General features: G+C 36.9%; 1 protein-coding gene and 1 pseudogene across 5 annotated transcripts in view; one reads left to right on the forward strand and one right to left on the reverse strand.

Annotated features, from left to right (window-relative positions):
- Positions 1-1,800: 1,800 nt before the first annotated feature.
- Positions 1,801-22,492, reverse strand: LOC122819512 (annotated as a pseudogene).
- The window catches only part of si:dkey-247m21.3 (5-hydroxytryptamine receptor 4), a 35,223-nt gene continuing 28,069 nt past the window's right edge, over positions 15,617-22,770 (forward strand). For 2 of the 5 annotated variants that reach the window (XR_006368628.1, XM_044096343.1), the window contains exons 1-2: positions 21,332-21,444; positions 21,874-21,928. The gene's annotated coding sequence lies outside the window, so the exon portion shown is untranslated. Of the gene's footprint in view, positions 15,746-21,331; positions 21,445-21,873; positions 21,929-22,770 lie in introns of those variants that run through there. The other 3 variants (XM_044096344.1, XM_044096345.1, XM_044096347.1) reach the window with 3 other exon arrangements.

The following is a 22,770-nucleotide window of genomic DNA, read 5'->3' on the forward strand; positions in this document are numbered from 1 at the left end:
GCTAACAGAAGCTTTAGCTGACAGCCAAGTGCAGGAGGAACAATGAGTCATACCAGCCTCGCTCACAAGAACCCCATTTTCTGCCAGATCCTATGTGATGTATGTCCGCGAGTGTGTGCACATGAGAAACAGAGAAACACTGACAACTCAGAGATGCGAGCAGGGCAGGCATGGATACAGTCTTTACAATGGAGTGTGTGTGTGTGTGTGGGGGGGGTGGGGGGTGGAGGGTGTGCTGCAGAGAGAACAGGGGATCTGTTGTGTTGTGAATCATGTGACAAATAAAATGTTCCTGAGATTGATAAGGGATCACACCGCCTACAGAGGTCAACGTAAACAGACCGTTATTTTACAGCTCTTCATTGTGAAATAACATTTCATCTAATAGCTAGAGGAATATCAAAGTTATGGTAATAGTATTATTCTAGATTGTACTTCTTACTCATGCAAAATTTAGGACAGTCTATGAAAACCTGCTTGTTTTTCTGACATATTGTGGAAATTTAACAATTGCGTTTTTCTGCAAATCAAAGGGAGTTGTGGTCACATTTTGTGGCGAATACCTGTGAAAATCAACTCTAATGGAAACAGGAATTCTGCTCTCTACCAGAAAAAAAACTCAAAACCAAATTTTTGTTTATCACTGGACTGCCATAACCTTAAGTCTAGACTCACGAAAGGCAAAAGAGTTTGGTGTGGTATATTCAAACATCTGATTGAAGACAAATCTAAATAAAATTATGTGAAACATCCCTAAATGGGTTGCTGAAGCTCAAAAACTTTTAAATATGGCTGAAATAATACAATTGTGCATAAAAGAATGGGCCAAAATCTCTTCAAAGCAATGTAAAAAAAAAACATCCATTTTTGATAAGTGTTGTACAGCCAAGGGTTAGGGGATACATTTTTTTCCTATAGAGTTGAGTTAGTTCAGACAGCTTTTTTTTTCTATTTGATAAATAAAATAATCATTAAAGAGTTAAATGTTCTATTCACCCAGGTTTTATGTTATTAAATTTAGCTTGATCTGAAACACTTAAGTGCAATAAAAGAAAAGAACAAATGTCTAAACATTTTTCAGGCAAGATGCATACAATTCAAAATATAAGCAATAATAGTGTGCGTGTGTGTATTGGTGTGAGACATGAATACTAAAAGGAGGCAAGACAGGATCTATATGACAAACTGTTGCTAAGCAGTGGTTGTTGCTAGGTGGAGTGCGGAAAGGGGGTGCGGTGGGGGTGGGGGGGGGGTAAGAAGTGGGTTCAGGTTTGCAGGCAGTGATGGAATCTGAGGGTTTACCCATGTTCCCGTGTGAGCACATGACGTGCGATCCTCTGGAATAAAGTGACATGAATACTAATGCTATAGAGTTTCTGCTTCAGACACGCACACCTCCACTCAGAAACATCAAGGCTTATCCCAAACTGAACAGCAATTGAGACAGATTGCAGTTTTTAAAAACAAGACTTGCATGTGAATAAATTCGCAGTTTAAAAAAAATATAAAATTTCCGAGTCTGTTTCAGGTTCCACAATAGAAGAATGACTCATCTGTCCTGCCTTCGCTTGCAAAGCAATCAAGGAACGCTGCAGAATATCTGGCAGAGGAACAGATAAAGCACAACCAGCGCCCCCCTCGGCTTTCCCTGGCACAATTACAGGGTTATGCACAAGAGGGGGAAAGCCTCGCAGTTTGCCGGCATCCCTCCTTCACATCTCCAGACATTCCCCCAGCATGTAAGGCACACATGTTTGTTCAATAAAACACAGCCAGAGGCTACGTGTCCCTGGTGTAATCTCATTCTGATACAGTTTGATCCAAACGGGTGAAGGACACACTGGGAAGGTTGGCGAGGCGGGACACAGGCAGCCATTTGTACTGAAGGTCCTGCGACAGAGGATCCAAACATCAGTCGTAGTTCTTTAGGAGGCATCTACAAGCTTCCTGAAGTATAAAAGCAGAGAGTGTTTTCTATTTTCAGTGCGTTAACTGCAGAGCGAAAACAAAGTGCTTAACTGAGCCAAAGCCTTTTAGGTTTTCGACGTGCAAAACAACAGCCCCCACAATATTTTGTTTCCAAATCTGAAATAGCAAAGCAGCCCCTTTTAGCTGCCAAGCTTTAACACAACATCAACTGTTTTGGACTGAGGAGGTAGCAACAAGTCTCATATTTGATTTCAAACCTATATTTCCACATCTACTTTAGTTTTCAAGCCTCCTCTTAAGATCCTGATGTCATTCATAGCATTTCTCATTGGCTTATCCTGGGGCTGCTGAGCCGACCAATCGTGTCTCCCCTACCCTCCACTTTATGAATGAGGATTTTCCTGATGTTGGGGGAGGAGCAGGATGAATGAATAGGGAGGAAAACGACGAGGGAACTGAGGAAAGATGCTGAGGGCGGGGAGGGCGGAGGCGGGGCAGGAGGAATGCAGGGGGGAAGGATGAGGGAAAAAGAGCGATGAGTCACATCTCTGACCTAGATCCCCATAGACTCCTTGTTACTCTGATTATATCCTTCTCAGTATGTAAGCCAAAAATGGTCATCCTGTTAAAAACCAGTCAAACGCAATGGATTACCAGTCAGATCTGCATTCGTAATAAAACAAAATTGTTGGTTTTCTCTTGAAGTAAACAGAATAAGTTTCTGGGTGTTGAGAACCTTCACAACTATTGACTCCACTGTAACACACCTGTAAATAGTCTTAAAATTAGTAATTCTTTTACTGCAGAATCCTAATCTTAACATTTACTGGGGGTTGAATATTTATTTACCTCACTGTGAACTTGTCTTGCTTGTTCCAGATCTTTAATAGAAATTATTTGGTCTGATCACAAACATTGCAGGAAGTTTTGGCATAAAACAAAAAATGAATGATGTGAAGAAGCTATTCATGTCCTCTGTCAGGTATGGTGGAGGATCGGTGATGCTGTGGGCCTGTGCATGGCACCATGAATATGAGAGCAATTTATATGAAAAAAGGTCAACATGGAAAAGTAACCGGATCTAAATCGTATAGAAAGCCTATGAAGTCAGAACACATGAGGAGCTTCAAATGATCAGCAGAGACTGTTTAAACAGAAAAGGTCAAAGGTCTCTCTAACCCCTGCTAAAGGAAGATTTTTCATATTATTTCCAGCAGAGTGTCAATAAATGTAGTAAATGGTGATTATTAAAAGAATTTCCTTTAGTTTCCTTTTGGGATTATAAGCTTGTTTGTCAAAACTTATGAGTTCAGACCCAATTATCTTAATTGGGACAAATGTTCATAAAGCAAGTTATTCTGCTCCAACTAAAAATATTCACAGAAGTTAATTTGTGCATTTAATGTACAAATTAATTTAAAAATTAATTTGTAAATTAAGTACATCCTATAAAAGGAAAAATATTAATTTTAATAACAATGTTTTGTTGGATTTTTGTTCTTCATTATTGGATCCAAATGTACAAGAATGTACAAATTATAAACTTATAAAAGTGTTAAGATATTTCTGTCAACCGAAGAACAGTTTCAATAAATAAATGGATAAATGGTAGGTGAAATAGACGTTACTTTAACCTACACCTTTTTCCTCCGATTTATGTTTCATGACGAATGTTTTTTCCTATAAGGAAAAATAACAAATGACCAAATTAGAAACGAAAGGACAATTGGCTAACATTTCTTTGATTTCTGTTTAGTGAGAATAGATCTCTGGTAATGACATCATCATCTTAACCCAGCCAATAGAGGAGAAGGTTGTGTTTACTGCTGCTGTGTTGATGTACTGACAAGTTGTCAAAGAAAACATTCAAGCATGAGTTTTTTAGCAGAAGTTTTATCTCAACTCAAAACCTAAAACTGATGTTGGGGGGGAAAAAATCTCTATCTGGACATCCCGTATATCCGGCTTGATTGACTCATATGTGATATATATGTGTGTGCAGGGTGTAGGTGTATTGAGTCACTTCTTGGAGATGCATTTCAGTCAGCTTGAGATACCACCCACCAGCGTGTTGCATTTTTTAATGTAGGACATGTCAGTGATGTCAAGGTAAATATAATCTACCTACGCATGTTAAATAACACGCTGTAATTTAAAAATGATATACATTAGATGTGCATTTCAGCACCTGGAAAATATTTTAGTTTAGTCATAAGCACAAGTCAAGCTGTATGAATTCAATTTTCTTGTTATTCCTACACAGATTGCTAGAAAGAAGCACTGGTGTACTAGAAGTTATTGTCTTTGTGTGTTTGTTGAGGTTACTCCAAAAGAAGAAACGTGTCATTGCTTTGAATCAAAATGGCCTCATGTGCAGAAAAATATTCCAGCGGAACAATGTTTTTTCAACTTGAAAAGAGGTTAAAGGTACAGAGGTGGAGAGTCAAAATAGTTAGCAAGTTCCAGAATGAGTTTACGATAAGAGATATAACACAGAATTAATAAGCCAACGATGCAGAGCTTCATCAACACTGGCAGCAAGTGTGAGAGCATGTAAACACACACAGAGGCAAAGACTTTCTAACAATGGTTTTGTGGGTGAGCAACTAAAAAGCCACTCAAAGACAAGAACATCAAAGACGGGAGGAAATTCTGTAAAATGTCCTTGGACATTTTACAGAAATGTCCTTGAGCCCTTTGGACCAGTCCCCTGGTGCAAAGGGTTTTTCCTCTGCTGATCATCATTCCTTTCAGTAGTTTGGAAGATTTTTTGAGAGATTACTTGTTTCATTTCACTCACTCATTGCAAAATTGCTTGGTCTTCTGAATAAACAACGGATTAAAACAGTAAAACAGCAGAAGAGATGACCTGTGTAAGAAAATAAACACTGCATGCAATTCTTGTTCTGGCTGCGTGCATGTACATCTGAGCTTTGTGGCTATGGTGAGCGGCTGGGCTGCCGTGGTTACAGCTCTGCGTTCTTCTTTAGGTAAATCGAACTAACACCCAAACATTCCCATGACCATTGATCTGTTTACAGGATGACTGGTGGTGGTTAGAGTCTCCTGGTTTTAATGGTGCACCGAATCATCCTGATAACAGCCACAGCACCTTAGTATATGCATTTTTTCAGAGTACAAAATATCTAATGAGATAATTACAAAAATATTAATACATTATTAGCTGTACAAAAACTTAAATATAATTTCTTCAATTAAATGGGGCAAAACCTGAATATACAGAGAATAGAATAAACTACTCCTATTGGTCCAATTCAAACTCAAGCTAGTGTAATTATTTTTGTTGGTTTGTGTGTCCTAATGTAATGAAATAAGAAACACACAATAAACCACCTTTATGACATGGAACCTCATCATGTATGTTGGTGAGCTAGTTAGAATAGCAAAAGCAATATCTGCACATATACCAATGAGTAAGACACATTAGTAAACATCTATATATGACAAAAAACAAAAAAAAATCTAACAAAATCATAAAAAATTCTAAATAAATTAATTATATAGTTTTCAGTTTTGTAACTTTTCAATTCTTTGTTCTGCCTATTTTCTTTTTTTGTTGTTTGTACTTTTTCACAAATATGTTTATCAGTCATCAGGAACTACACAAGACAACTTTGATAGCACCTTTAATGAAAAGTAGTCATATTAAAACTAAGGATGTGGCTGAAGGTTTTGAGCTCACCTTAATAAACATCTCAGTAAGGGTCGAACCAATGCAGCTTCTGGGCCCATTGCCAAAAGAACACAGCAAATGTTCCTGGCCTGCATTCCTGCAGAAAACCAGAGCATACAAGACATTTCAAAGAAAATCTTGAGTATTCTAGAATTTTCTATTTCAGTTTTCACACATATTCAGGGAAGTTTCTCTCTAACTAATAAAAGCCAGTAGTAAACTTCTATGTGATACTGTCAGTTACAAAAGGAAAAAAGAAAATCTAAAAACAGACATTAATTGTCCGAAGTTGTTTGTCTGTCTCCCTCTGTCATACCTGAAAATATTCAAGAGTGAAATACATGCTGGTAGTTTCCATCCTCTAGTCAATAACCTGCCCATTCAGGCCATCTCCTGTGTCTAATGTATCCTGTCTTCCTGAAACCTGAGCTCTGATTAAAGGCAAACAGGAAGCATTAGAGATGTGCAGAGTCTGGAAGTAGTTTGCCAGATGGTTGGTGTGTGTGTGAGCGGAGAGATTATTAGTGTTCTCGCTGATATCTTTTTAACAATTTAATGCACTATTAGGGAACATACTAGAACATTAAAAAGATTGCCACACAGCTGAGTATTGTAATGCTGAGAGAGAAGAAGCGCTATACCAAAAGAACATGTCAAATATGATGAATGGAAGGAAAATGAGTCCAATCTTGGGTATAATACGGTGGACATTATAATTCATTTTACTGCGTAAAAGTACAGTGAGCGAGCAGTCTAAGACTCCACGACCCAGACACCAAATGTACGAACATTATGTCATATTGGTAATAGATATATTAGATATAAATTGTTAGAAGAGAAAGCAGTTCATGAAAAGTGCATTTAGATTAAGGAAGATGTGATCACATTCCAAATATTCCAATAATACATTCCAATAACGGCTTTTTTAAATAATTCACTTAGGAGTCCATTAATAAACTCAACTTAATACTTGCTGATCATCAACTGATTTTGATTTTATGTCCACTCAACCCATAGTGTTTGTTGTGTGGACGAATGATCCTCGTCTGTTTTTAAAATTATTTATTATACCAATTGTTTTGTTGATGGAACAAATCTGGGTTTTCCCTAACCACCTTTAAATCATGTTCACATGAAAACAGAGTTAGCTGGCTGCTGCAGTTCACAGTTTTAATCAAGTTACTGGATCTTTGCACAGAGTTGAGAGGGCAACTAAAACAACAGTTATTGAATTTTATGACGTTCCAAGAAAGGGATACATTTTACAACAGGAGAACAATTCTTTTCTTAAATTATTTCTACAAATGATAATGTTTGCTCCCTGATGGATGTGTGTTGCTTGCAATGTTTTGTCACTCCTAAACATTTTAAACCACCAAACAAATTGAAATTTTTTATCTGCACATTGCATTGGCATTTACACGTTCTGATCAGTGAAAAATAGTAACATTTCCCTTAGCACTTCTATATTTTAAAAGGCTACATCTACAATAAAACGATTTACATTACAACCCTTAAAAAAAAACATCGTCTGAAATAATTCACGGGTTGAGTTTATTGTAAAAGCCAGATAAGCAATAAATACTAACAAATGTTTTCTTAAACAAGAAGAAATGATCCTGATGTGAAACTCCTCTAAAACCTGCTCTAATATCTGCTGCAGTTGCTGAGATTCCTATCTGACTTGATAACATTTCTGATTATTTGGGGTCGGAGCATGTGTGGGCGTTTGGCTAATGGGATGTTAGCTTGCCTGTTCACTTCCTTCCGAAAGAGCAAAGACACATGAATGTATAAATGTACACCATGACAATATACAGTGGGACTATGTCCAAAAGAAATACACAAAAAAACAAGAACAGATGAAACTGTGATGATTGTAGGTGGGCTTGTTATATAACAGGACTGCAGTCATTAAATTAAAGAGCCAGGTGGCTTGAAACTATCACGGTAAAGACAGTAAAGCAGTTTCCGGATAAGCTGACAGATGGAGAAGCAGGGTGAGAGGCAGATAGAAGAAAGGGGAAACAGACTGGATGATGAAGGAAAACTTGGAGAAAAAAAAAAACAGCAATAGGCACAAGCAGACACAGTCAGCAGTCTTTATGAATCTTGTTGCAGAAACTCAGTAGCAAAGAGGAAATTAATGTTTAATTGTTAACCTCCATTTTTTTTAGCCCTACTAGTTTCTGCAAAAGACAAACACCTTAGGTTATAAATACCATAATGTAAGAGGAGGAAAGTCACAGAATATCAATGAAAGCAGGAAAAAGCAAGATGCAAGATTTTTTAAATAAAATCATGTGGCTGAGATGTTTCTCCAGTATCTGTATGGAAGCTTCAATATCTGGAAACAATGGTCACAATTAAGGCGAATTGGAAAAAAAAGTAAAACTGTTTTGTAAAGTATGTGTTTATGTAGTGCATGTAACACATTCATTGTGATATTTACCAACATTGTAGGTGGAGTTTCAATAATAACAGTTTTTAAATTATGTCATTAGTACAGGACACAACATTTTGGTAATGAAAAAGCTAAGAAAAATGCGGTAGGTTGTTGCATAATTATAGATTAAAAAAATGACAAAAGTCAACTGTTGTTCCTATTTATGTACAAGCTAGCAATAGCAGCCTAGCTAGCTGCAGTTTGCCAATGTTTTCCTCCACCTTTATACACTCTATTATGTTGGGTTTTTTTATTGTAAAGTGTGATTAATGTACATGTGCTAGCAGGAAATGCTTTTTTTGAGCAACAATTCATCAATCTATGGTTTACAGAAACTCACGCATATATTATTTAAATATTCTATTGCATAAATACACCTGCAAAAAGGCAACACTGTACCAACAATGTTTGATTCTTTGCATTTATTGCATGTGCCAAACATACTGACTACTGACATTTATGGACGATAAAGACAGTATGATACTCAATTTTTTGTCAAACCCCAGATATTTAATCAGTCTGGATGACTCACCACATAGATTCATACTCCATTTTTTTGTTATCAGTTTTTTTTTTACAGCTTAATTTTTTTTTAAACCTTTTACGTCACTGTTGCAAGGAAAATCTCCTCTGACTCATTCTTTAACCCTGCCCCAATCTGCACGATGCACTAAGGGAATCCCTGTTGGTAAAAATAGGTGTGGGGGCAGGGGAATAGTTACTAAGGCAGCATCTACCTGTCTCCTCATGTTTCTTTTCTTATTTCAATTGTCAAAATACATTCTAGAAATGACTATAATAATTCAAATTAAGTTGAATTATGCATTCATTTAGAACTCAATTCAATACAACTAGTTAAGTATATTATCAAGAACTACATTGATCAAGCAGGTGTAAAATATCTTTGAACGACTTGTTTATTTTTTTGGACCTATCTATTTCTCCCTGTCCAATGCTTTCTGCTGAAACTGACAAAGTGTAATAAAGCATAAAAGTTTTGTCTGAAAACCTAAATCTTTTCCCACAAAAATCCTGCTGTTACAAGTGAACCCTCTCCGGTCACTTCATTAGGAACACCTGTTCAGATGATTGTCAACACAAATAGCAAATTGTCCAATCCCATTCCAGCATCAGAACGAGCATCTAAATGGGGAAGAGATTGTTGACTGAATGTGGTATTGTTATTGGTACGCGAGGGGTTTCTCTGAGTGGCAGAAGGCTCACACATAAAAACCTCATGGCTTTACAGGAAATGGTCGGAAAAATGGAAAATAACACAGGAAAGAGGCTGCAATTCACAGAGGCTGAGCAAAAATAATAGTTTGGAAACAAGTTTTCGGGTTTGATGAGAATCAATTTCAGCAGCCATTTTCAGTTGGGCAAACATTGGCTCCATTAGTACCTTTAGTAACTTCTTCCAGAATCAGCATTTACTAATTTATCCTTCCCAAAAGGTGTCAACTAATTTACATTATTTGAAAGACAAAACGATGATAATATGTATGAAGCGTTTCATTCCCTTTGAACAAAGTATCAGGAAGGGTCATTATTATGCCATCAATGCAAACCATGTCAGTGTTGTGAATGACAGCTAATGTTCCAGTGTTGAACTGCTGAGGGGGGAGACTGTATGTTTGCAGCTCTGCAGCACTGCTGTGAAAAGCTCCAAGTCAACAAGCGAAGGTGAAAATGGCTTTGCTAGAATCAGTGCTGCAACTAATGAGCTTCTAATCAGATAGTTTTAGTACAGAATATTGATATTCTTCTCTTTTGGGTATCCGGCAGTATATATTTAGGCATGCAGAGAACGCTTAAAGACAAAGATAGGTGAATAGTTTCCATGGCAACAGATGCATACATTACCAGGGAATTATTAAGAATGAATAGGAATAAACATGTGAATTGAGGAGGTGAATGAAAACAGAAAAGGGTCGACTGGGAGAGGAAATAGGTGAATGGCCCCAGATGAGGTTTTATTTGTCCAGAGAAGTTACAAACATTTTTTAAGCTCGTATTTTTACACTTCTCAGTTCTTCTCAATATTTTAAAGATAATGGATGTAGAGTATAAATATGGTAAATACAAATAAATTTAATTATGGTTGTGGTGTTATAAATATGTAATTCCCAGAGTTATGGTATTCACCTATAACACAATTTAAAGAAGACCTCCACAGTAATGTTTTGGGTGTTTCTGACAAATGTTAGCTTTTTCACATCATAATCTTCTCTTCCAATCATCTGACCTTCTGTTAGTCTTTCAAGTACTGAAATGCAATTTCTCAGCTTATTCAGTTTTTCCAACCAGAAGTGACACCCTTGACTGCCACAGCAACAATAAAAAACCTTGCAGCTGAAAGAAATAATTTTTTAATTTCCTTTCCTTTGTAAATGTTTTCCGGAGCGTGAAAAAAAAAAAAAAACTATGTGATGAAAAAATACCTAGACAAAAATGCAACCTTTTATTCTCTTGCCGTTTTAATGAAAAAAGGCTCTTTATGACACATTTCCTCAACATCCTTAATGTGTTACAATAACTGAAAGCTTCCTGTCTCTTTCTGCTCTAATGGTCAGTATATGTGAGGAAGTGTGTGTTACGACATCAAGCCACAGCAGATTAACAGAGGAATCAAACTTTGAGTGATGGTGCACTAGATAATGCTCTGTATAGTTCCTGAACACAGGTGAATGTATAAACTTCACTTATCCTGGTAAAATCACCGAAATTCACAGTAAATACTCATATACTGGCATGACAATTCTGGAAAGACTTTGAGCTAAGTGTAACATGAAGTCTTAGCATTTTTAGTGCAAGTCTATATTATAAAACCTACACCAACCGAGAAAGACCTCCCCATTCGTAAGTTTGCACCTACAAGTTTGCCTACATATAGCGACTGTTCACATTGACGATCCAAAGGGCTTCTTTAGAAGTATGTTGTGGTCGCATGAGACAGAATATTGAGCTAAAATGACAAGAAATAATTTTAAAAGTGCTCAAAGTGAGGCCTTTAAACCTAAGAACACTGTGTCACCCCTCAAACACAATGCCGTTGGACTGGTTCATTGTACAAAGTTGATAAGTTAATTATGCTAAATTAATAATAATTTTATTATTGCATGCTGAAAATAATTCTGTGCTCTAAAATAATAATTTAATATAAACCTCTAAGACTTCAAAGCTCACGATAAAAAAATGTGCCTTGAAAATACATATCTTAACACCATGTGTGCAATGCATTGGTCAAATCTGGTTTTAAATTTAAAGTGTCCTCAAATTGCATCAGATTAGAGGTATTCAGCTCTGATGTATAAACAAAGCAACAGAAAGTCCCCCATGCCTCCCCTGTTGTTGGATATGCAAAGTGGTCTCTGGGTCAACACACCTCTGGGTCACGGTGGATGAAGTAGCTGACATACATTGCATCATAATCTTTAGGAACACAGAAGTCTGCGAGGGTGGATTCCTGGAAACATACAAGTTCTTAAAATACTGAATGGAAATCTTTCCTTATGTCTCTATCAAGGTTCATTGTTAAAAGGAACAATTATACATTTTAAAAGGGGTTTATGTTTTTCTTTCTTCTTACATTCTTACAAATTTGTTCAGTAGTAACTCATTTTCAAAGTATAAATGTAAAGTCTGTCATAAATGGAGTTTCTGAACCATCTTAATACAGGTGTATAGAAGCACATCTAGTTCTTGATGGAAGATACCTTTGCCCTCCCTGACTAACCAAATTAGGTAGCTAAACATAAAATGTTGCATATTTTAGTTCCACCTGATGGAGTCCCCAGTTTTTTCCACCTGACTGTGAATATCAATGAGTTCCAGCACACTTTTCCACAAGCATAAACATCCTGCCACATAATTTTAGAACAAACTCCTTATTATCTATGCTCAAGGCTGTACATGTATTTTTATTTTACACATATAGAATTTTTATTATTTAAAAAAAAAAAAATCTTGTCAAATGGAAAACAGTTGAGGAAAGATTAAGTTTATTTTTATGCTTTTGCTAAACTAAGAAGACTTATCACAAAACAATTTCTGGCCTGTGTGGTGACACCGATTTTATATTTTACTCAATTAATAAATAAAAACTTGGGCAGGATGGAAGGCTGCGAGTAAAAAACAGAAAGCTCAACTGTTTTACTCCCATGTGGGAAAGTAGCAGTCAGGTGATGCTATTCATTAACATGAAGTCCAACCACTTCTAACTATTTTAAACACTCATGTATTAAAAAGAGCTCTAAGATCAAAAATAGAATTTTAAAATTGAACCAGATATACCAGAGACTCTCCCCTGATAACAGCAAATATATCTCCCTAAATATGTCATTTCCTTCTAATATTATCCCAGACTTCCACGCATCATAAACCCCATCAAGGCCACCAGGATCAGAATGTTCTGCTGCACAACCTAAAAGAATCAAAACTTTCCACTTCACAGCGTCACTGGCACACATCTGCCCCACCGGAGACCCTGACCTCCCCGCTTGCTTCCTTCCGGGTCGGCCAATCAATCACAGAGACAGATCAATGCCTCCCATCGGGCTGTTGCATAACACTGTTTGATGAGGTCATAACGATCACAGAGAGCTGTAGCGGGAAGAGGCTGGGTGGAGAGTCCTTGTGCTGTGCACATTTATGTACTTTAAATTGAGCTAAAAAGTGACGCGTCAGAATAAATAGGTACATTTATTGTGTTTTCTAAAATAAGAAACTGGTGTTTATAATCTTATTGAAAATCTATGTGACATCTCAAAAGCACAAATCTTTCCATAACTTGTATTTTTTGGAGTTTATCTACACTTTAAGTGGAAATTCAACAATGCCCCACTTTGCTGACCCAAATTCCCAATGCCAAACGACTCTCAGAACTCCTCAAACACCAAGTCGCTGCATCTTGCGGTCCTAGCCCCGATATTTTAAAACAGAGCATTCTGCTCAACTCTAAGCACCAAGTAGGCCTCATTAGAAAGGAAATGAGTCGTTTTTTGTCTTGTCACCTGGTGCCATCTGGTGGAAGAAAGAGCAGCACAAAAGCTCTAATTTTTAGATTCAAAGCTTACCACGTGAACTTATCCAGCATACCTTTTCAGCTAGTCTGAGTCCACCAATGAAGGACGGCCACAGTCTCTGCACCTCCAGGAGAACTCTGTGAAGGCGATCAGGATTACGCATGGCTTCTTGACGACTTTCCCTCTGATACAAAGAGTTGTGAAGAATAACTGTATGAATTCGGACAGGGTTAGCCTTTAATAACACCTCCAGCCTCGCTCAACCCATGTCACCCTGGGGAGGTGCCCATGTTGCACATAAACACACTGGTGCCAATAAATGTTGATGATGCTTTATCTGTGTGGATCTACCGTGCCAGTGTTCTGTGCAGTGCTCCATGATTTCCTGGAAAACCTTAGGCTGATCCTCAGCCCGTACATTCAGGAAAAGACCCAACACCAACTCTGTCCCCAGACGTTTAAAGATGGAATAAACGCACTGTGTCTCCCCACTAAACACACACATACACACACGTTTGGTTAGGTCAAACTGTAAATTAAACTGAAAATTCCTGCATCCATGCAATATACAATTGGGGAAAAAATTGGTGCTTGTTTCCTTAGTTTATTGTGTTGATGCAACTTCAGGAAACTGAAATTCATTTTGGCAAAATATGGAATTTGCATAACTTCAATGTGTTAAATAGCATATAGTGTCAACAATAGCACACAGGGTTTACATAACCTGATTGAGAGGTTATTTAAGCAGTGATCACATAGACTGTGAAGAAAAAGAGTATATATCATTTTAAATTCTCACCAAGGATCAATTTTTCTTAATTGAAACCTTTGAGTGCATAAAAGATTAATTAAAGGCCAACACTGTTCTTACCTGGACATGTAGTTAGTTGAGGATTCCAAACATGTTCCTGTAAACAAGTGGTTGAGACAGACGGAGGAGGCAGGCCTCCTCATCTGAAACATAAACACAACCAGAGACTCATTTCAGTACATGTACAAAAACATGGACAACATCAACATGAGGAACTGCATCTGCATGCTTACCATTCATGATGACAACAGTGTCTCCATATATGTTTGTCATAAAATCAGTTGGGTCCTTCAGAAATATGTTAGACTTTTCTAAAACACATCACATAACCATACAACTTTAACAATGTCAAATATGTCTCGGAAAGAGTCAATTCTGACGACAAGTCAAGCAATTGCGTTGAACTAATCGGTGATATGGTTGATGAAACCAAAGTGATACTAAAAGACCTTTTAATTTACAGTGACGTAATCCATTCAGTATGATAAACATAGCTAATACATATGAAATTTGTAAAATGCCTTGTATTTTAGATACAAGGCTAATGTTAGCATGAGGGCAACTTCCCATACAGGTAGATTCGAGGACGCGCTGAGGCGCGTGTTTTTTTTTTTCTTTTAAATTTGAATTGTAGTAATGCCTCGACAACAGGAAGCTAAAGATAGGGAGCTAAAGATGGGGCGCAGAAAAAACTCCGGGGCACAAAACAGAAAACGGAAGATTAGGAGGGATAAAGATGTTGGAGAGACTAAGAAAAGCTTTTCAAAGTGGTTTAAAGACAGTAGGTAAGTAATGTCAGTGTATCAACAAGTAAGTACATTTTATTAATGTGGGTTGCCAGTTTGAATAAGGCTTCCTATCAAGCTATAAGAATGATAGAAAACATGCTAACAAAAAGCCTCAGACCTGCAACTCATAGGAGGGTCTAGACACAGGCTAACAGAAGCTGCTCTTTGGCTCACTGGTACAAGTTAATGTCCTGGGGAGGGGAAGGGAGACAGGTTCGCATCCACCTCAAAATATGTAGTTGCGCCCCTGGCAATGAATGTTCGCCTGACCGTTGCCCTGAATGTTTGCGAGTGTCAGCAGACGACGTTCGACGCGTCCAAATGAATCGGGAGCGCGCACAGTTTTACCAAGAAATTGAGCTATTAGAGCTGCCTCTTTGGCTGCAGTGTGCACTCCCGACACAGGGAAGGGGGAGAACAGATTTTCTCAGGGGAACAAAACTTCGCACAACGTGAGCAGACAAACGTCGGTCAAACTTCAAAAGTACTTGTATTAATGACATTAAAGACTACAGAGTCAAAAGTAATGATAAAAAACCCTACCTCTACGATATGAATATCAGAAAATTAATGGCGGAGCATTAATTTTAATGTATTTTTAAAAATCAGTGAAAACGTCAGTATTTTAAAACATTCAATGCTTAGAAGAATATAGGATCAAAAGTGTATAGTGACCAAAATTTGCACGCTATTAACAGTAGAATTACTTCAATGTATTTTTACATAGAGTACTTACTATTCTAAGTGCAGCTGAGAATATCGGCGAGTGTAACTAAATAAATACATTCTTCTATTTCATTACATCTTCAGGCCACTAGATGGGAGCACCAACCACATTTCCCTGTCCAGGTTTGCCCTCTCTCTCTTCACGGCACGAGGCTCTCTGTCACAGTGTATGCCTCTCAGTGTCACTCATCTGAAGCTCATGCGGTTCAGGCTCCATGGGCACGCGGCGGTCCAGTAATTTCTACACTTAAGTAGGAATATGAGAGGGAACTAAAACCTATTTGCTCCTGTTTTATCTGGATTTAAAAGGCGAGGAGCCTTTAGCAGGTGGGGTAAGATTTTAAAAAAGTTGGACATATATTTTGTATTTTTTTTTTTTACAATACTAGTTTGAATTCACTAAAAATATGTTGAAATTTGTGTGACTTAATTTGTCATGGATGCAGAATTATGTTATGTTGTCGTGGCTTAGTGTGTGAATGGCTGTATTAGAGCCCAGTTATTAGTATTGGGGGTGTTTGTAAACTGTTTATTATAATTATTATAATTCGTCCGGTAGTGCAATTTCAGATTTTTCTTACATTTTTTATTAGGGATAGGTTGTTCTCTGTAGAGGTGGTGACCTGAAAGCTGGAACCTGAGAATTGAAACTTTCATTGAAACTTCCTTTAGTTCTGCAGTTCAGTCATTTTATGATATGGCTAATCTTATATATTATTTGAGATTGAGGTGTGTCTACCTCACAATATGGATTCTTAAACATACGGCAGTCATAGCTGACCTGTGATAGGACTGGTAATAAGAGGGGATCCACAGGCATCCGGTCATTCTTTGGCTTGAGAAACATGCAGTAAAATACAAGTGCGTCAGTAGGCATTTACTGCCTGTAGTGTAGCCATTTGTTTAGACAAACAGAACAATGTCAGTAATATGTCATTGCACACATGCGGGTGTTTCACTGCTTTTCCCTGAAGCTTTGTCGTTTTGCTGGACTGTAGTTTCACACAACATCAGGGTGTCTGCAATTTCTTACTCAAGTTTAGAGAAAAAGTGTAAGCTGTAACAAAGATACTTTCAGTATAAATAAGTTAGTCTCGCCATCTATCAACAATTTAATTTGAAGGATTTATTGCACAACTTACTACTAAGTGACCTACATTGTCTTTTTAGAAAGGCACAGATTTCTGTACATTTGAATTTAAGATTCAAGGCTTAGTCAATCATATATATATATATATATATATATATATATATATATATATATATATATATATATATATATATATATATATATATATATAACACAAGAAAAGACAAAGGAAATCTTGTAATGGCTTTGTACAACAATAGACAAACATAATCTAGAGTACACTATAATGCAAAGAAACAACAAACCACAGCTGGATTCACAGGCTGATTGGTCCTCTCTCAGACCTGGTTGACCAAAGCTTTTTTGATGAGTTCTTAGGTTCTTTATAAGTTTGAACTCAGCTGTCAATGAGTCTGCACTTTCAGGGTGGATGTCATAAGCCATAAGGAACTTAGAAGAAACAAAATTTGGAAGAGTTTTGAAATTATTTGAAAATATGGCACTATTCTTACAGACCTAGATGTAAACATCAGAAAACATATACAGAAAACTATTAATACCTTAATATAACCTCCATTAAACATTTACATGTTGCATTTCATACTATACTTTATCTAGCTAGCTTTGGTAAAAAAAAAATAACGAAGGTCAACACAGTTGTCAGATTGGGTGATGGTTATTGAGTTTGGAGTACAACTGAATGGTGATGCAGTTTTGGCTTTGATGCAACAGCCCAGATCTAACATTCTGAAGCTACAGTAAGTATTTAACTCATAATTATTTCTTGTTTTTTGTCAATTAACATATTTATTTAGCCATAATAATGCACTCGTGTGATAGTGCATTGCTTTTGAGTCTTTTTTTGTGGCAAGTTAGAGTCTGTTATATCTTTAGAGTTTCTGATAGATTTCCATTTTTTGTCATGGTCAAGACCTCAGCCTTCAGCACTTCCTGTTGGCGATTCACCAGTTCATTTGTCCATTTTCTACCCAGATGTTCCAATTTCACCCCGACCCTCTATTTGGTACCCATAAATAAAATGTTCCTTAAGTTTTAACTGTTTTTTCATCAGTTTAATGGTATGTGGAATGATACATATTTTGATAAATTATGGATTTAAACACCAATAAAAATGCTAAAATCTCACAATTTATGTGAACATTATTATCTAAAAGTTTGAGATTGCTTGCTATATATCAATGGTGGTCCCAGTCCCCTTTAGGTTCAGCTATCTAACAAAATTTGACTGATTTTGATCCCTGATCAAAGCAAAAATAACTCTGTGGCCTTCAGGTGGTAGATATTATTAATTTAAGTCACCTTTGTACTCCAATATGAGTAAAGGTGATGAGCATAGAAAATCACTTCAAATGATTGATCAGCAAAACAAGAGGGAAATGCTGCCCTCATAAAATGTTAACGGAGGGTTGGTAAAAAACATCTTCTGAAAAATCATGGCCTTTCAGAACTGGAAAATGGACAAGAGGTAAAACAGCCAGCACTCATGATTGGTTCCTACATATGATAGTTTTATGTTTCAGTCAGTCTGTGTCTGTGGGGCTGTTTGTCTTATTTACCCTGGCCTTCCTTTTCTGTTTTCTCTTTTGAGTCCTTCCTCCATTTTCATTCACGGGAGTCATAATAGTTAGACAAATATATAGATACTGTAAAATGTGTGAGCTTTGAATATAATGGGTATTAGATCCTAATAAAGAGGTTTCAGCAATCTGGATTTTGCACAATATTGTCAATTACTGTAAGCCTGAATTAGATGGAATATTTTAAAATTCTTATCTAAAAACCCATTAATTTTCTATTTAAAAAGCTTCATAGTTACATGACTGTACCATTTTATTCTGTTTTTTCATTATTAGCAATATCCTCCTTGAACAGCTCTGATCATTGTTCAGATGGTCATCTACTGAAATATTGGATTTTGCTCCCTGAAACAAAACTAAAAATTCCCTCTTCCTGTACGTTCTGTTTTGAACTTTTTAAAGTTGGAAAAAGACTAAGGACATGATGTGTGGTCAACAATAATTATAGATCATCAATCAATAAATAAACTGTTTTTGGAGTTAAAAGAGTCCAGAAACATTTCAAAGGATTGCTTTATTTTTTGGGTTTCTGGCATATAAATATTGTAGGACTGACAATTTTCCTGAGGCAATCTTCAAAATGGGAACACCAACAAAAATTGTCATTGAAGTAACTCATCTATGTGTTGATTTTGTACAAGATAACCACTGCTCTAAACTTGGCCACAGCTACAAATAGTGCAATATTTTAAAAAACTGAAAACGCAAACTGCAACCAACAAGACTGAACAAGGACCCATGTTTCCAGCCACTGCACACAGAGTGAAGGCTGATAAGGGAGGAACTAAAGTGTTCCAAAGTTGACTGATGGAAGACTGCAGCCTAAAGAAGAATATTCAGGTCAACCAGTCTCCATAGAAGTCATTTATTTTAAGGCCTTCGTATAGCTCTTCACTGGGGCAGACAGTCATTTTGGAGGTCGCTGCATGCAAAAAAGAAGGAATGCAATGGACCTCTATCATTTGCAGGTCTGTATTTGCGTATTCACCTGTCCACAGATTTTCTTGTGGAATATAACTCAAAATAATTCATGGAAATGAGTCAATTTTGGCACCTCTTCTTCAAAAACATACCACACAAAATGCAGTTTAAGAAGTTAGAAAACAAATATGCTATTTGACCCACTATTGGCTGCTGTTTGCAAGGCAGCCAATCCACAAGTCATTTTCCTTTGCACTGATTGGCTGTACCCCTAAATGCAGAGGTGGACAATTTAAGGAAGATTGCCAATGTTAATATCTGCAGTAGTGCTACGATTTCCATAGTGCTTGAGAAATCATGTTAAAATGTATTTGTTGCTTGAACTAATAAAACAGACATTTTATAGTTTCAAGTATTCATAGATTTTGACTAGGCAGTGGTCCCTAACACTAAGGAATACTGGGGGTCCTCTATATTTAAATTAATGAGTTTGTAGATGGTAAAGTTCTTAAAAGTAAAGCAAGGAATAAGCTAAAATCAAAATCAGATAGTCAGAATTTTTTTTAAAAAAAGCACAAAAATAATTACATTTCTACTAATTTTTTAAAACATTTATCATTTTGTGTTGCCCGGCAGCTGGATTAAAACACAAACATGAAGGTTTAAATTTTTATTTGCTACTCACATAAAACTGGTCACTCCAAAACCTCAGTGAGGTGTTTTATTGTAGACTCACCATCTTTTTTACTGTGGGAAAATCCCTGTCAACAATCCATTTTAAGAGTAGTTTTGTAAATCATTGGAGGACTTAATAAGACCCACATTTTAGTTTTTATGAGGCATGAATTAAACTAGAAAGAGTCTCTGAAATCATTTTTAATGGTCTAAGTTAAAACTTCTTCCTGTTTAAAAACAGTTCTGAATTTTAAAATGTAGTGAGAGCTCACTCATCTTCTTAAGATTTTAACCTGAAAAGAAATCAAGCAGCATTGCTCCTCTGGTAATAAATCCTGGTTGCTGTCTTCCAGGAAAACTTAGATAAACCAGCTTTACTTTGCCAAGATGTTTGTCCTTATTCACATGGGTGAAACATTTTACACAGAGTCAAATCTGTGAGCACATTGGACTGATCCAGTTCTGATGACGTGAGACACTAGATCCTCATCTTTTCGTGTATCCTCTTATTTTTCCAAGAAAAGAGCAGTATCATTCCGTTTCTTAAATTCTTATGTGAATTTATCATCTTAGATTATAATAATCCCTCCATGCATCATGAAGAAATTGAAAGCCTAAGAATGGCATGCATCCAGTTCTGGACAGCAGCCAGCAGGCTTCAAACCCTGTAAAAGTTCCCAGGTATCTGTAAATGAACCAAACAGCCAGGTAAAATAAGGGAATTTTGAACATCTCGGTGTAATACAATAACCTGACCTGCTGAAAAACAGAGAGAGTTGAAAAAAAACAAAAGAGTTGAAGTGGCTGGTTCAGGCATCAGGCTCTTTGATGTCCTTTTTTAGCCATTCCCTGCAGACATTTAAAAAAGACAAAGTGCCTTCAGGCTAATTTTGAGCCATCTGTACCAACGCCAACTCATTAGCCTGATTTTTCCCGAGCCAGCCAGAATTTATTCATTAACGTCACCTCACCCACATGTCTTTACTCAGTTAATGGCAGGGACGACTTTAAAAGCTCTTTGTTTTCTTGTTTTGTTGATGCAGATAATTCCATTGTTTTATTTGTCTTCATTGTGGAGAATTTATTATGTTGTCACAAGTCCCACCTCCATCTTTTAATTCCCATAATTAACACCATTTTACAATTACACCTCAATTCATCTCCATTCTTACTTAAAAACATTCACTCATTATGAGTATCTCATCAAGCCAAAGGATTTTCTTCATCTACTGATACCTAATGAGAAAAGGAAAAGTTTTCTGAAACTTAAAATATCAGATTTACAATAAATTCAGTAGCTGACCATTAGCAACATGGTTGGTGTAACATGTTTTTTTTCTGACAATATAATAGATGTGAAGTTTCTCAAAATTGGTGTATTTTTCAAATTGACTTTGTTTTGTCAAGAAATTGTTTCTCCAGACATTTATGGTGCGTTCACATCAAACGCGTATTGAGCGTCAGGTGCGTCTGGTTTACATTCAAAGTCTATGTGGATGCGTGTCCAGGGTCGTTTCGGTGCGTTTCGAGCACTTATCGCGGCGCGATTTGAACCGTTTGGAGCATTTCGAGCGTTTGAGCGTCGAGCGCATCCGCACAGAATTTGAATGTAAACCAGACGTGCCTGATGATCAGAACTCGTTTGGTGTGAATGCAACAAAAGCGCACCCAAGTCGAACTTGAAACGTCAGACGCATTTTTGAGGCGCGTAACACGTTTGGTTTGAACGCACCATTACTGAGGTATAAAGTTCTGTTATTGTGCTCTTGACCATAGGAGGTTACCATTAGCAACCAGTATCTAACTGCTCATCCGCTTTTTCTGTTGCCGTCTGTATCTGTTGTATTAGTTCTGTGTTTTCATTAGAAATATATTTTTGACATGTTTTACACAAATTTAATCATACACAGTGTTTTATGTGTACGTTTGTTATATTTTGTGTATGTTTTTAACTGTTATTCTTAATGTTATGTATAGCACCTTGGTCCTGTTGGTGTATAAAGTGCTTCATAAATAAAGTTGATGATGATGATGATGATGATGAGGATGTTGTGCATTTTAGCTACGTTTAAACTGTTAACTGTTGCTGTTAACTGTTAACATTGGGAGCTATTGTTCTGTTTGTTTAAAACTAAATAAAGGTTATTTATTGTATTTTAATTCATGTTTAGGGGCAGAAGCTGCTGGACGGATGTTAACCACCAACTGGATTTTCTCTTTTGTAAGGTATGTTTTCATTTTTGATGCAAAGTCATGTTTCAGTTATCAATTGTCTGATAGTCTTTGAAAGCAAGAGCTATGGCATTGCCCCTCAGGTCAAGATCAACTTTCGCTATCACCTTTGAGCTTTTCTAAGGCCCTATTTACACGACAACAATTTCTGGTAAAAATAGAAGAGTTTTGTTGTGTTTGTACTGTACATTTACATGAAACCACCGAATGTTTCCTCTGACAACGGCACAGTTTGAGAACGGGCTCCAGAGTGCAATGGTTCTAAAACGTACCGGTATCCTTTGTCTTGTAAACATAATAAAGGGATTTTTTTCTGTCAGGGAATCCCTAGCTCATGCATAATATGACGCAAAACGTAACTGCTTCCTACAATCCACAGAAGAAGAAACTAGTGTTATTACAATTTGTGTTTCCACATCAGATACAGTTCCCCCAGCGTCTCTTCACCGCTCCCTCCGCGCGCACAGCCCAGGTGGCAAAGTACACGCGTGCTTGTTCAGCGATCGTAACAGGCACGCGCTTGCTCAGCGCTCTTATCTTGAGAACTACGGACACCATGAAAGCTCAAACAACGTGTTTCAACGAAGTTATCCCACTTTATTCCAACTGCACTCTAATCAGACACATATAGTTCGTGTTTTCCCCCAATATTTGAGGGAACGGTACCTGATAGGGAAACGCATATCGACGTTCAAGTAGATTTTTTTTTCTTTAAATACATGCGCACTTAGTTTCAAATAAACTAGCACCAACTAGTGGCTTGGCGAGGGCATTACACCTTTTCGATGTGTACATTTTCTGTGTAAACAAAGATTGTAATTAGAATGTCTTCATGT

The sequence above is a fragment of the Gambusia affinis genome, linkage group LG17 (assembly GCF_019740435.1).
Source record: "Gambusia affinis linkage group LG17, SWU_Gaff_1.0, whole genome shotgun sequence".
Classification (NCBI taxonomy): domain Eukaryota; kingdom Metazoa; phylum Chordata; class Actinopteri; order Cyprinodontiformes; family Poeciliidae; genus Gambusia; species Gambusia affinis.